Genomic DNA, 17,487 nt, shown 5'->3' on the forward strand with positions numbered 1-17,487 from the left:
AGCAAACAAGCCCCATGCAGTGGCGCTTTATGGTTAAAAGATAGAGATATCTGTTACCAATATAGTCTTTAAAAGAGAAAAAAAAAAAAAAGAATTTTACACTTAAAATATATATATATATATATATATATATATATATATATATATATATATATATATATATATATATTAGTCTTCAGCACATGCATTAAGATAATACACCCGCTTCCTTGCTAGCGAAGACATAGAATTGACCCTGCCATTCCACTTTCAGTTTTGCCGGATACAAGAGGCTGTATTTGGCGCTGGCTTGCGTAACGCTGTTTAATGTTATAGAAGGCTGCGTTTAGTAGCTGTTGCTGGGGAGAAGTCAGGAAGATACGAATGTGGTTATTTTCATATGTAATATCTTCCTTTTTTCTGAGGAGTGCCATCACCTCTAACTTAAATGCTAATCGTTCAAAAGCGAACTATAAAAGATCTTGGTAGGGGTCTACGGTGTTTGATCAGCGTCGTGTAAGCGCTGCTATCTCAGATTCTGCTTTAAAGTCCTCCCCGATTATTTTGGAAAAAAGTTCAGTTTAAGCTTTCACAGGGTTTGAACTTTCTCGATTCTCAGGCAGACCTTCAATTCTGACATTATTCCTTCTACTCCCATCTTCCAAAGCAGCCAGTCTGTCTCCGAGTTTTTTGCATTCGTAGCCGACATTAACTGCTTTTTCCTCGGCACTGGCAGCTGCCTTTTCGGCCATTTCAATCCGATACGTGAATGTCTCCTTGAGATCCTCCAATTGATCAGTAAGCGTGCTCAGTCTAACCGAGTTTTCCTGAATGCGCTCTTCAATTTTACCCAGCACCTGTCGCTCAAGTTGCACCACTTGACGCAGCCTTTCCATCTCCTGTTTCAAATCCTGTTTCAGTCTCTCAAGTGCCTTTGCCGTTGCTTTCTCATTAGCCTTCTTGCTTTTCTTTATATCTTGCGTGAGCTCAGCGAGCAGCACCTTCAGTTCAGATAGTTCAATTGTGCTTTTTTGTACCGAAGATGAAGCAGCAGGCTCTACTGAAGCCGGTGTCCCTGCTGCTCCGGCTTGCGTAGTTGCGTAATTGAAGCCGCGGATTTCAAGGCCCTTTCCAGCTTCAGGTGATCTTCTCCGATCGGCGAGCTATCCAGATCTGCACTCACGATTGTACCCTCGCTCCCCTTTTCGCTCTCAGCCAGCAACGATGTAGCGGACCGTGGTCCCGAGGAGTCTGTACTTTCGCCCATCTGATCCAGGTCTGTCTCTGAGAGGCGTATCTCGACTAGGGCTTGCTGATCGTAGCTTGAATGTAGCTTTAGTCTTCGATTCTTTCGGACCCCCCTTCTTGTTGGCCATGTTTATATGTGCTTACATATACTGTAGCAGTCCCTCTCAGGTTGAATAAATACAAGATATCTCAGGATAATAAGCAAATAATATGAAAAATAACACCGCTGCTAGCGGAGCTCCATTTCAGACGTCCATCTCTCGCATCGGACGAGACCAACCCCTGAACTGAACTAACTTTTCACTACATTGGAGAAATTTGGGTTTGGCCCAAACAACTGTGCATGGATCAGACTACTGTATACCAGTCCAGAAGCTTCAGTTTGTATTAACAACATTAATTCAGACTACTTCAAACTAAAACGTGGTACTAGACAAAGATGCCCCTTGTAACCACTGCTTTTTGCAATCACCATTGATTCATTGATTGATTCACTGTCAAAATGCTTATGAGATAAAGGGTATTATCAGAGAAGGAACAGAAAATTTCTCTACATGCAGATGAAATGGTACTGTATTTCAGATCCACAAAAAACTAAACTGCAGTCCTAACAGCATTAACAGAATTTCAAAAGATTTCTGGTCTGAGATTAATTTGAATAAAAGTGTGCTCCTTCCAGTGAATTCTCAAACACACAATATTAGAGATTGGACACCTCCCCTTTTATCATCACAAATCAGTTTAAATACCTAGGGGTAAACATCACAAGTAAACCTAAAACTCTTTAACAACAAAATTTTGCCATCTATATGGAAAATATTAAGCAAGACTTGCATAGATGGTCTACCCTTTATCTCAATTTAGCTGGAAGAATTAACATTGCCAAGATGAATATCCTTCCTAAGTTTCTTTTTCTATTTCAAATCATTCCAATATACATCAATACATCTTTTTAAGAAATTAGATTCAACCATAACCTCATTTATTTGGAATTCAAAACATCCACGTATCTAAAGGTCAACTCTCCAAGACCTAAGGCAAAAGGTGGCAAGGCTCTACCTAACTTTCAATTTTACTACTGGGCAGCAAATATACAAGCTATAAAAACCTGGACATTGACACAAATAAATGAACATACAAAGGCTTGGTCGTAATAGAAATAAAATCCTGCAGTACTTCTTTATATTCCTTGCTTTGTACTCCAAGAAGTACAAGTCATCGTCAATATACTAACAACCAAATTGTGCTTCACTCACCCAGAATACGGAACCCATGTAGGAAGCTTTTATTTGTGGCACTTCTGAATGAGAACCACCTTTTCCACTCTCTCAAACATACGCAGTTTTTAATGTCTGAAAATATTCGGGATTAAATCACTTGGATATCTGTACATACACAACATCTTTGTATCCTACAAACAATTACACTCCAAATTTAACTTTCCAGCAACACACTTCTTTTACTACCTTCAAATTAGAAACTTTGTTAAACAAAACCTGTCCAATTTTCTTCACCTCCCACCTACCTCAATGCAGGAAAAAATATTGAGTCTTGAGGACTCACACAGCATCTCCATAATATATAAAAACATTTTACAGTCCCTCCCTTTCAAAGATCCAAGAGTACAGTGGGAAAAAGATCTCTCACTCAACATCTCAGAAAAGGAGTAGAAGGTAGGAATGCACAGAATTTACTCACGCTCCATATGTGCAAAGCATATAATTATTCAACTTAAAATTATATGTCAAGTACATCTGTCTTGTTTAAAATTGTCCAAAATGTTTCCAGGGCAAGATCCAACCTGTTGTAATCAAGTTCCAGCCAAGGACCACCCGCAGAAAGCTTCAGAAAGACCTGGAATTAGCAGGTACAGTTGTTTCAAAGAAAACAATAAGTAATGCACTCAACCGCCATGGCCTCTATGCACTCTCACCACGCAAGACTCCACTACTGAAAAAAAAGCATGTTGAAGCTCGTTTAAAGTTTGCTGCACAACATTTGGACAAGCCAATAAAATACTGGAAGAATGTAATCTGGCCAGATGAGAACAAAATTTTACTTTCTGGATGTCATTACACACCATGTTTGGTGTGGAAATGGCACTGCACATCACCCCACAAACATGCTGTTTTTTTAGCATGTGGTACTGGCAGACTTCATATAATTGAAGGAAGGATGAATAGAGAAATGTACCAGGACATTCTTGATAAGAATCTGCTGTGACCTAACAGGATGCTGTGAATGATACGAGGGTGGACATTTCAGCAAGACAATGATCCCAAATACACAGCCAAGGAAACTCTCAAGAGGAAGAAACTAAAGCTACTAGCATGGCCCAGTCAATCACCCGACTTGAATCTAATTGAAAATCTAGGAAAAGAACTAAAGATCAGAGTTCAAAGAAGACAGTTTGTGTAGAAGAATTGGCCAAAATCACATCTGAGCAATGCATGCGACTAGTGGCTCCATAAAGGCGGTGTCCTGAAGCTATCATTAATCAACAAAAGCTTTTCTACTAAGTATTAAATAAATTTCAGTAAGTGTGTTCAATACATATTCCCTGTGTCATTCCACTTTATGACATCTTGCCTTAAGATGTAATCTTTTTAGTTAGCCAATAAAAGGTGTCATTTTGCTTGGCTTTTCTCTACACTTTATTACTGATAACTTAATCTATGGATTTATTTGTTTTGATTTCTTTATATGTGTGGATTACTTGGTGTTACCACCATCTGGTGAAAATTTCATGTCAATAGCCCCATTAGAAATATATTTACTGAGAGAAACGTTGACACATTCAAAACGTATTTTACCCGCTGTAGTACACTGCGCCTGTCTGCATAGTACCTGCAATTATGAAGTACGACAGACTCACCATAGCTTTTGTTATCTTTCAAGTGTTTTCCACTGAAAGCCTCCTGAAGTGTTAGATTTTCAAAGCTAGAGGGAAAAAGGAAAAATAATGATTATGGTTACCAGAAGGAAGGGTAAGAAAAAGTTTTAATTTTCATGGAAGAAAATGTTGCCAATAGTGACCAGTGACAACACATCCGTTTCCATGCTTACATTGCAATATATAAAAACTAAACTTGGTGTAAAACCACACACATTCTCATGGCAGCTCCCCACCCTCACATATGCACATTTCTGCTTGGATTTGCAAACTGGCAGCACCCGACACCAAAGCAGTGGTACTGTTCCTGTGTGGTTTCCCTTTTTTAGGTTTACACCCATGACATGGGCTTTATCAATACACTGAAATTAACCACATATAGTTTATAAATTTAAGGCACCCGATTATAATCAACCTGTAACAATATACTGGTGCACGGAATTTTAGCATTGATACTCTCATTGCTCTCAATGCACCACTCAGAGAATTTTAATACATTGTATGTGTGTGTGGTATCATAGACACTCAGAACACTCTACGGCGGGTTGTGTCAAGAGCACAGAGGATTATTGGTATACAGCTTCCAGCCATGGAGGACATTTACAGCACACACTGCCACCAGCATCTGCATGAATTCCACCCAGCCATACATAGTCTCCCATCATTCTCCCATCCGGCAAACACTTCAGAGCCTTTCCTGCACAGACCTCAAGGGTCAGAAATAGTTTCACCCTATAAGCTATAAACACACTAAATCACACCATCAAGTAGAACTGTTTGTACTTATAATTACAATTACCTCACTGTAAACTTGTACTACAACTGTAACAATGCACAAACTGAGCCACTTTATGAATCATTTGAACTATCTGCACTATATGTACATGTATACTGTACTTATGCTTTCATATTGTATGTTGTTTTTTATTGCTATTTTATCATTAATAGGAAAATAAGTTTATGGAGGATTTGCATATTGAATGTCATTGCACCATACAATTAAAATAAAGGAATTCAACTCAATTCAATAGAAGAGAATGCATATTTACAGATGATAACTGGCTTCTAAGTCGATTTAAATTTCCAAGTGCTATCTGAGCTGTTTAGAATAATATTATGTATAACTGATATCAATTTTAAGATAAAATGCATTAAAGTATATATATTACATTATACAGATAAATTGTTAATTTAACTAATGCATACTGTTAATAATCAAACATATGGGGGCACATTGGTGCAGCGGCAACAATGAGCTGGCATCCTGTCTAGGGACTGTCCCTGCCTCACGCTGTATGCTTGCTAGGACTGGCGTGACCCTGGATGGAATATTTAAACATGTATTATGAAGATTTTTCAATGTTCCTTATAAGTTCTGAAAATTTGCCAGTCTAAGCTTTTCTTTACAGTGTTCCTATTTTTTTTATCCTTTTCTCTGTACTCTAATACACTTCCATATGACACTCAGACAGTGGGTCACAACTTGCCTTGCGATTTTGATATCTGACTGTTCTTTTTTTATTTCAGCCACTGTGCAACTTTTTGAACATTAACTTTCGGGTGCCTCCGCCACTCTGTATTACTTGATCAACTTCCTTTTGTTGTTTATACCACTGCTTAAGACAACAAATAGTATGTTTATCCTTGTCTCCAGTTGGCATTCACTGAGGGAAAACCCCTCCCGTGCTTTTGCCATTGTCTTTTCACAAGACACTAAACATAGCAGGCTATTAATATGGATTTGCATATTCAAGGGGTGTTATTCTGGGAGGAGTTGGGGTGGGGAGGCAGGCGCATTCACATATGTCACTGTTCACGCTGACTGGAATTTAAAGAACTGAAGTGAGTGGAAACTGTCTTTCGCAGTTTTGTGCATCAGAAAATTTTTGTGCTTACATTTTGTTTTAGTGCGAATTCCACACATGGCATTATAAACGTGGCCCCAGCTGTTTAAAGTAGTCCCTCGCTATATCGCGCTTCGACTTTAGCGGCTTCACTCTATCGCGGATTTTAAATGTAAGCACATCTAAATATATCTCATGGATTTTTCACTGGTTCGCCGCTATCTGCGGACAATGGGTCTTTTAATTTAGGTTACATGCTTCCTCAGTTTGATTGCCCAGTTTATTTCATACAAGGGACGCTATTGGCGGATGGCTTAGAAGCTACCCAATCAGAGCATGTATTACATATTAACTAAAACTCCTCAATGATATAAGATATGCTTCCCGCGCGGTGCTTGTTTGCTTCTCTCTATCTTTCTCACTGTCTCTGCCTGACGGAGGGGGTGTGAGCAGAGGGGCTGTTTGCACAGAGGGCATGGAGGCTCCTCTACAAAATGCAGCTTTATCGCGGTGCTTCTGTATACTTAAAAGCACGTATTGATTTTTTGATTGTTTGCTTTCCTTAGCGAGCGCTCTCTCTGACATTCTCTGCTCCTGACGGTGCTCTTTTGAAGATAAGGTATGTTTGCATTCTTTTAATTGTGAGAAAGAACTGTCATCTCTGTCTTGTCATGGAGCACAGTTTAAACGTTTGGCTAAAGGGTGTTATTTCATGTCTAGAGGGCTCTAATAATGTAAACAGGGTGGGAGAGTTTGTAAGGGCTTAAAATATATAAAAAATAACCATACAAACATATGGTTTCTACTTGTGCGGATTTTTCACCTATCATGGGGGTCTGGAACGCAACCCCCGCGATCGAGGAGGGATTACTGTATATCTATATCATTAGAAGGAAGAGTTCTGTAAGAGCTTCATTTTTGAAAAACCAAATATAATCCATTCTTGCAACAAGTAAACCACATGTGAACCACAGCTCTTAAATATTAACTTACAATCTATACTGACCAAATTATTTAAGAATCACAAAATAATCTGAACCCCCACTTGATTCTTATTAAATAAATAATAATGTGGCATAAATGTAGTACCCCTGAACATTTGATGATTTGATTAGATGTAAATGTGGTTTACCAAATGCTTATGCTTCAAAAACTTAGACAGCCAAATTCTTTTTGGAAATTTTCCCCTTTAAACATTTATTATTCACAAGGAAAAAAAAAATATATATATATATATATATATATATATATATATATATATATATATATATATATATATATATATATTATACTGCTCAAAAGAATTAAAGAACACTTTTAATCAGAGTATAGCATAAAGTCAATGAAACTTATGGGATATTAATCTGGTCAGTTAAGTAGCAGAGGCAGTTGTTAATCAGTTTCAGCTGCTGTGGTGTTAATGAAATTAACAACAGATGCACTAGAGGGGCAACAATGAGATGACCCCCAAAACAGGAATGGTTTAACAGGTGGAGGCCACTGACATTTTCCCTCCTCATCTTTTCTGACTGTTTTTCACTAGTTTTGCATTTGGCTGCCAGTCAGTGTCACTACTGGTAGCATGAGGCAATACCTGGACCCTACAGAAGTTGCACAGGTAGTCCAACTTCTCCAGGATGGCACATCAATACGTGTCATTGCCAGAAGGTTTGCTGTGTCTCCTGCACAGTCTCAAGGGCATGGAGGAGATTCTAGGAGACAAGCAGTTACTCTAGGAGAGCTGGAGAGGGCCATAGAAGGTCCATAACCCATCAGCAGGACCAGTATCTGCTCCTTTGGTCAAAGAGGAACAGGATGAGCACTGCCAGAGCCTACAAAATGACCTCCAGCAGGCCACTGGTGTGAATGTCTCTGACCAAACAAGCAGAAAGACTTCATGAGGGTGACCCAAGGGCCCCATGTCCTCTAATGGGCCCTGAGCTCACTGCCCAGCAGCATGCAGCTCGATTGGCATTCCGCCATAGAATACCAGAATTGGCAGATGCACCACTGGTGCCCTGTGCTTTTCACAGATGAGAAGGTTCACCCTGAGCACGTGACAGAAGTGAAAGGGTCTGGAGAAGCCATGGAGAACATTATCCTGCCTGTAACATCATTCAGCATGAGCAGTTTGGTGGTGGGCTAATGATTGTCTGGGGAGGCATATCCATGGAGGGTCACACAGACCGCTACAGGCTTGACAAAGGCACCTTGGCTGCCATTAGGTATCAGGATGAAATCCTTGGACCCATTGTCAGACCCTATGCTGGTACAGTGGCTCCTGGTGCACGCTACAATTCCTGGCCTCATGTGGTGAGAGTATGCAGGCAGTTCCTGGAGGATGAAGGAATTGATACCATTGACTGGCCACCACACTTTCCTGACCTAAATCCAATTGAACACCTCTGGGACATTATATTTTGGTCCATCCAATGCCACCAGGTTGCACCTCAGACTGTCCAGGAGCTCAGTGAAGCCCTGGTCCAGATCTGGGAGGAGATCCCCCACAACACCATCTGTCATCTCATTAGAAGCATGCACCGATGTTGTCAGGCATGTATACAAGAACACAGGGGCCATACAAAGTGCTGTGTACAATTTAGAGTTGCTGCAATTAAATTTTGGCAAAATGGACTAGCCTGCCACATAATTTTTTCACTCTGATTTTTGGGGCGTCTTTGAATTCAGGGCTCTGTAGGTTGATCATTTTCATTTGAATCAAACGATGTGGCATCCTTTCGTTCCTAACACATTACCCAGTCTATATCAGTATAGATATGCAGGAGGATTTCTTTTTCCCATTGAGATCTGATGTGTTTTCAAAGTGTTCCTTTAATTTTTTTGAGCAGTTATATATATATATATATAGTATATATATATATAGTTATATATATATATATATATATATATATAGTATATATATATATATATATATATATATATATATATATATATTATATATATATATATATATATATATATATAGTTATATATATATATATATATATATATATATATATATATATATATAGTTATATATATATATATATATATAGTTATATATATATATATATATATATATATATATATAGTTATATATATATATATATATATATATAGTTATATATATATATATATATATATATATATATAGTTATATATATATATATATATATATATATATATATATATATATATATATATATATATATATATATATATATATATATATATATATATATATATATGGTTATATATATATATATATATATATATATATATATAGTTATATATAGATACATAGATATATATATATATATATATATATAGTTATATATAGATACATAGATATATATATATATATATATATATACACACACACACACACACAGTCATATGAAAAAGTTTAGGAACCCCTCTTAATTCTTTGGATTTTTGTTTATCATTGGCTGTAGGAACTTCCTTTTAGTTTATGACATGCTTTTTGGAAACAGTAGTATTTCAGCAGTGACATTAAGTTTAGTGGATTAACAGAAAATATACAACGTGCATCATAACATAATTACACAGGTACAAAATTTTGGGCACCCCAACAGAGATATTCCATCAATACTTAGCTGAGCCTCCTTTGCAAATATAACAGCCTCTAGACACCTCCTATAGCCTTTGATGAGAGTTTAGATTCTGGATGGAGGTATTGTTGACCATTCTTCCATACAAAATCTCTCCATTTCAGTTAAATTTGATGGCTGCCGAGCATGGACAGCCTGCTTCATATCATCCCATAGATTTTCGATGATTTTCAAGTCAGGGGACTGTGACGGCCATTCCAGAACATTATACTTCTCCCTCTGCATGAATGCCTTTGTAGATTTCGAACTGTGTTTTGGGTCATTGTCTTGTTGGAATATCCATCCCCTTGCTTAACTTCAACTTTGTGACCGACGCTTGAACATTATCCTGAAGAATTTGTTGATATTGGGTTGAATTCATCCGACCCTCGACTTTAACAAGGACCAGAGTCCCTGAACAGGCCACACAGCCCCACAGCATGATGGAATTTAAACCAAATTTGACAGTAGGTAGCAGGTGTTTTTCTTGAAATGCGGTGTTCTTCTTCCGCCATGCAAAGCACTTTTTGTTATGATCAAATAACTACATTTTTGTCTCATCAGTCCAAAGCACGTTGTTCCAAAATGAATCTGCATGCAACAAGTGATTCTGTTTGTGGGGTGAGTGCAGAAAGGGCTTCTTTCTCATCATCCTGCAATACTTTGTACTACTTACTTACATACTTTTGTTCTTTGTGCAAATTGCACTGAATTGTAGAACAATGTACAGATACACCATCTGCAGCAAGATGTTCTTGCAGGTCTTTGGAGGTGATCTGTGGGCCGTCTGTAACCATTCTCACAAACCTGCGCATATGCCGCACCTCTATTTTTCTTGGCCTGCCAGACCTGGGTTTAACAGCAACTGTGCCTGTGGCCTTCCATTTACTGATTACATTCCTTAGAGTTGAAATTGACAATTTAAACTTCTGAGATAGCTTTTTGTAGCCTTACCATAAACCGTGATAATGAACAATCTTTGGTTTCAGATCTTTTGAGAGTTGCTTTGAGAATCCCATGCTGTCAATTTTCAGAGAAGAGTTAAAAAGGAAGCACAACTTGCAATTGGCCACCTTAAATACCTTTACTCATTATTGGACACACCTGTCTATGAAGGCTTAATGAGCTAATCCAACCAATTTGGTGTTGCAAGTAATCAGTATTGTGTAGTTACATGCATTCAAATCAGCAAAATTACAAGGGGACCCATTTTTTTTAATTTCATTTCATACAACTAAATATTGCTTCACTAAAAATCTTTGTTCGGAAAACACCCCAGTACTCAGATGTTCCTAGGAAATGAAAGACATACCACTGTTATCTTTTTTGTTGAAAGTAAAGTATTATGCAGGTTGAGAGGGGTTTCCAAACTTTTTCATATCGACTGTATGTATGTGTGTGTATATATACAGAATATATATATATATTTATAAAAAATTACATACACACATAGAACCCTCTCAACCCCTAAGCTCATAAGACGCGCTTAACCTCTTTGTGGTTCTGCCGCTCGCATATGGGGATGCAAGTGTACAATTTAAACAGATTGTTATTTTCATGGGAATTCACATATGTTATACATTATACCGAGTAATTAACCATATTAAAAAATAGTAAAACGTAATAATTTGAATGTAAATTATGTTTCAAGTTGCATTAGAGGTATTCGTTGCATAATACAATTTCTTTCTGTTTGGCTTTGAAATTAACACACAAATACTTTTTAAACTTACACTTCTACTGTAAAACTTTGGTAAAAACAATTTTTTGAATTAAATTTTCATCAATATCGCATTGAATTTTGATTCTGTGCTTGGACTTTCACCATGACAATGCAATGTACAACTGCCAGTGATTGAATTTCGTTTCTTTCTCTCTATTAAATAAACGACTTTTCAAATATTTGGCTCTGAGATTTGTTAGTTGTCTTTGCAAAAACTAATCTAACGTGAAACTGTTATTCTTTTGATACGAATGGCATATCAAGATCTCCTTTGTTGTCTGTCATCTGCGGAAGATGTACTACCTTACCTTTCTTGGATACATCCTTCTTTCTACAGTAATTCGTGTGGTGGAAGACCGGACGATGTTAACGGTTGTAGATATTCTTCAGGATATTGTAAGCTGATGTTACCCTAAATGGTAACTTTGGCCATGAAATATGTATACTGTAATGTAATGTATATTGTAAGAACCATAATTGATCGATACATAATCTCGCCAAAAAACTTTATAAATTGTAAGTGGTATGTAAATTATTTTTGTTGCAGAACTGATCATCTATACCTAAATAAATTACTCTTTCTGAAAATAACTGTCTTGTAACACTCTCTTGCCTTATAAAACTACTGCTTCTCCGGTACTCATGACACATACAGTATTCTTGAATGCATTCACCATTCCCTGTGCTTCAACTCTGACTAGCGTTGACCTTCCTTTATAACGATACATCACCGCACTGTTTGAACTTAAGGTTACATTTTTGCCTACACTGTGTGTCAAGTTTTTCCCATCCACTTGCTCCAGACATTTTTCCAAATCCACAGCTTTACAACTATAGGCTCAAGTAATAAATTTACTTACAATTATTAAGTGCAAACCTTACTATTGAATTGTGGCTCAGTGGTTCTCAAACATATCCACTGGGACCTCAGGTGGCTACAAGTTTTTGTTCCAAACAGTTTTACAGTTAGTGAGTCAATCTACCTCTGACTGATCTCATTTAATTACTAAGTCTTACTTCTCTCATCTTATTCGGCATGCAGAATAGCACATCAGTGTGATTTTTAAATTTATAAGAAATGCACAATACACATAAATTGGTATTATTATTATAACTTTTAATGCTTAAATGTCTTTTGTTATTTTTCTATCAACTTGTCTTTTTCTATAGCTTGCACTCTAAAGGCCAGTTTATACTTCACACTTGGACCACGTATGTGCATGCATCATGGCTGCCATGCATTCCCAAAGTATTTTTAACAGGTTCTCTGAGCACATCATCAGAAATAAACCAGACACATGCTTGAGCTGCAATATCAGCAAAAATATAGGTGGCAAGCGTGTGCAACTTTTGGTACATGACGTCAGCATCATTGTTTACTATCAACATGTCATGGCAGGCTTGCAGCTCCAACAGGATCAATCCTCGTGCTTCAATGTTTGATGAATCTTTCAATACAATGAAGCAAAACATTAGACTTAAATGTTCAAATGCAAATGTCTTAATGGATCTTTTCTTTGTCCATTTCTCGCATACACAATACAAGTGTTGCATGTTCTCCATTCTGTGACAGTGATTTTTTTTTTTTTTTTGCACCTTCACAACAGCATCAGTAAGCTAATCATTTTTATTTTCAACATCTTTCTTCCCTCAATTTGCAACACAGTGAAACTGGACATTGTTTCCATGTTTCCACCCTGTGATGATTTCTCAAAATGACACCTGGTGGAATCATCCAGATTTACTTAAAGTACACAGGCAAGTTTAGCAAGTACACTGCTTGCATAGCAGCATCCTCAACCTCATGTGTCGCAGAGCATTAAGAATATCCCTGGCCTTACTTGTGTCCTAAAATTAAGGCTGAAAGGCTGCAACTGCTTCAGCATCAGACCCACTAATATGCTCAATAGTAAATAATTGATAGATAACCAGAACACTCAAAAAAGCGCAATGAAAATCCTAAAAGACAAATTAAAAATAACATGAAATTATTTTCAAGTAGCATACACAAATGCGTGATAATTCTAAGTAACATTTATACACTGACCCCAAACCACAGTCTGGAAACTAACAGCTAGGAGGCCAATTTAAAACAAACGTTGGTTGAAACAAAAATTTGGAGCCATAGGACTGAGTTTGAGAACCACTGCCTATGCTTTACCCATTTTCCTCTCCTCAATCACTTTTCCCTCCCATAAATTTAAAGCTTTCTTTCTTTTGCTCTGTATACGCTCCCCCACTATAATCTGCTATGCTTTAGTTACAAACAAATCCTTTCCTTTCTCTATTGTAGTCATCTCTTTTTTTGAACTTTATTCAGGATACAAAAACAAGATATTTCTGGATAGTTTTAAATGCAAAATTATACACTGCTTTTAAGAGATCCAAAACATTGTGATTATCAGTGTTCATCAGCTATTAGATTAAAAGTGAGGATGAGGCTGACATCAAAAATGAAGGTGATGCAAAAGACAACCGAAAACACATGAAGACTAATTAACATTTAAATAAAGTTAAAAAATAAAAGCAACCTGGTTTTAAATCAATAATGTCATTAAAGTGCCCTAACACATCTAACTTGATGACGAGATAGATAATCATTTACCTCAATTCCTCTAGTGAACATTATTGGGCATGCTAAATTAAAACACTGTTGCCTATAGATTAGCAGAATCTGAACCTACCGATTAAAAGCACCACAAGTATGAATGTGCCTTGGTCACAGACCACATGCACGGTTTCTGTTGTGATTTGTGTGTCAGCCTCAAATGCTAAATATAAACAAGCCTTAAGGGTTGGTACAAGTCAAATGCATAAGAATAAGCCACATGGAGCAGCGCTGATCAAAACAAATGTTAATGGGTTCTCCAAGAGTCAGAAATCAGATGAGACCCTGTGAAATATTAATAACAAAAGATTTACTACTACTTACGAGACGTTTCTATATTCTTGATGGAAAAAAAAAAAAACCCATGAACCCTCAGCACAGATTAGAAACAAAGATATACCAGCTGCATTGAACCGTGACTTCAAAAAATTGCTGCATGGCACGGCTAAGTATGTATGTGATTAACAAAAAGTGTACAGTACAGGCTTTGTGGCCTTGACTGGCTAGTTTTGGCAATTTTTAGAAATTATCCTATTGTTTTTCTATATCCATCAGCTGTAAGTATGAATTGCCTCAAACTGATCATCTGTAAATTGGGACGACTGTATACACATATATACATACACACATTTATTGATATTTATAAAGCTGTGTATTTGTTACTGTCTTTTATATTCTTACTAGCAGAATACCCGCGCTTCAAGATACAAGCGGCTGAAATGAGTTTCCTCTGCAGGGTGTCTGGGCTTTCCCTTAAAGACAGGGTGAGAAGCTCAGTCATCCGGGAGGGGCTCAGAGTAGAGCCGCTGCTCCTCCGCATCGAGAGGAGTCAGATGAGGTGGCTCGGGCATCTGATCAGGATGCCTTCTGGACGCCTCCCTGGTGAGGTGTTCCGGGCACGTCCAACCGGGAGGAGGCCCTGGGAAGACCCAGGACACGCTGGAGGGACTATGTCTCCGGCTGGCCTGGGAACGCCTGGGATTCTCCCGGAAGAGCTGGAAGAAGTGGCCGGGAGAGGGAAGCCTGGGCCTCTCTGCTTAAGCTGCTGCCCCCACCCGACCTCGGATAAGCGGAAGAGGATGGATGGATGGATGGTATTTGTTACTGTCTTTTATATTCTTACTAGCAGAATACCCGCGCTTCGCAGTGGAGAAGTAGTGTGTTAAAGAAGTTATGAAAAAGAAAAGGAAAAATTTTAAAAATAACGTAACATGATTGTTAATGTAATTGTTTTGTCATTGATATGAGTGTTGTTGTCATATAGATATATATATAGAGATATTTATATATATATCTATATCTCTCTCTATATATATATATATATATATATATATATATATATATATATATATATATATATATATATATATATATCTCTATATATATATATCTCTCTCTGTGCCTTCTTGCCCAAATCAGCTTAATCCCGGGCCTTTCTCTCTCTGTCCCTTGTCTCACTGTCCCTGGGACTGCCTTTCCTCTCACTAAGGGAGCCTTCTCCTGCTCCCAATCCCGACTCTAGCTCCACGACTGTAGGAAGGCGGGCCCTTTTATTCTCTCCTGGATGTGTTCCAGGTGCTCCCTCTGACGTCACTTCCTGGTGTGGCGGAAGAGCACCTTGAAGCACTCCGGGCGTCCCTGGAGGGATTCTCCTCCATCTTCCCAAGTGTGGCAGAAGTAAATCAATCCCGGGCCCTCTGAGACTCGGGGCACCCCCTGGCGGTGGCCACAGGTTAAAATAGGCGTAAGCCTCCTTGTTCCTCGGCGGTTGCCCCCTCATGGCCAGGACGACGCATACAACCCAGCGTCCGGTCCTTCAGTAGCTCCCAGCAACTTGCCACAATATATATATATATATATATATATATATATATATATATCTATCTATCTATCTATCTATCTATCTCTATCTATCAAAATACCCGAGCTTGGCAGCAGAGTAGTAAAAAGAAAAGGAAACATTGTAATAATAACGTAACATGGTTGACAATGTAATTGTTATTGTTTTCTCATTGTCATGAGTGTTGCTGGCATATATATATATATATATATAAATATATAAATATATATATATATATATATATATATAAAAATATATATATATATATAAAAAAATATATATATATATATATATATAAAAAATATATATATATATATAAAAATATATATATATATATATATATAAATATATATATATATATATATATAAAAAATATATATATATATATATATAAAAATATATATATATATAAAAATATATATATATATAAAAATATATATATATATATATAAAAATATATATATATATATATATATATATACACACACACACATATATACTACGGGGTGCCAAACAGGCAAATACATTGATTTTCTGAATATATAAAGTCGGCGTCAGAATATATAAAGTCAAAACTTGAATATATAAAGTCATTCCCGAATATATAAAGTCAGCGTCGGTATATACAGTAATCCCTCGCTATATCGCGCTTCGACTTTCGCGGCTTCGCTCTATCGCAGATTTTAAATGTAAGCATATCTAAATATATATCACGGATTTTCCGCTGGTTCACGGATTTCTGCGAACAATGGGTCTTTTAATTTATGGCACATGCTTCCTCAGTTTGTTTGACCAGTTGATTTCATACAAGGGACGCTATTGGCGGATGGCTTAGAAGCTACCCAATCAGAGCATGTATTACATATTAACTAAAACTCCTCAATGCTATAAGATATGCTTCCCGCGCGGTGCTTGATTGTTTGCTTGTCTCCGCCTCTCTCTCACCCTCTCTGACATTCTCTGCGCCTGACGGAGGGGGTGTGAGCAGAGGTGCTGTTTGCACAGAAGCGATTTGCCTAGTAGATACGGACACTCCTCTAAGAAATGCCGCTTTATCGTGGTGCTTCCGCATACATAAAAGCACACTTATTGATTTTTTGATTGTTTGCTTTAATCTCGCCTCTCTCTCTCTCTGCCATTCTCTGCGCCTGACGGAGGAGATGTGAGCAGAGGGGCTGTTTGCACAGAGGCTGTTTGCTTAGAAGATACTGACGCTCCTCTAAAAAATGCCGCTTTATTGCCATGCTTCGGCAAACTTAAAAGCACACGTATTGATTTTTTGATTGTTAGCTTTTCTTTGCGAGCGCTCTCTCTCTCTCTCTGAAATTCTCTACTCCTGATGCAGACACTCCTTTGAAGAGAAGATATATTTGCATTCTTTTAATTGAGAGAAAGAACTGTCATCTCTGTTGTTGTGATGTGAGATTTTACATATAACTTGATAAATGTTTTGTATGTCTTTATTTATAATTTAGGCAAACCAATGTAATTTAGTGGTACCTTGGTGAGAGGCATTCTTGTTTATCCCCCCCATGTTTACGACTTTTCTTTGTAATTTTACGACAGGATTTGGGGATGTGTCTTAAACCAGTTTGATGAGCATTTCTTTGCTAAAGTCTTTTCCCCCATCCCCCACACAAAGCCAGGTTAGTGTAATATATGGTCTTTGGGGGTGTGGGGGGCATTGGGGGCAGGAGATAAGATGTTCCATTTCACCCATTGGTCTGAGGTATGGCTGTTT

General features: G+C 37.5%; 1 protein-coding gene across 2 annotated transcripts in view; it reads right to left on the reverse strand.

Moving 5' to 3' along the window:
* Positions 1-17,487, reverse strand: part of LOC120539333 — a 101,857-nt gene that overhangs the window by 59,595 nt on the left and 24,775 nt on the right. For both annotated transcript variants that reach the window (XM_039769310.1, XM_039769309.1), the window contains exon 2: positions 4,103-4,167. The gene's annotated coding sequence lies outside the window, so the exon portion shown is untranslated. The remainder of the gene's footprint in view (positions 1-4,102; positions 4,168-17,487) is intronic.

Source organism: Polypterus senegalus, chromosome 11, assembly GCF_016835505.1.
Source record: "Polypterus senegalus isolate Bchr_013 chromosome 11, ASM1683550v1, whole genome shotgun sequence".
NCBI lineage: Eukaryota > Metazoa > Chordata > Cladistia > Polypteriformes > Polypteridae > Polypterus > Polypterus senegalus.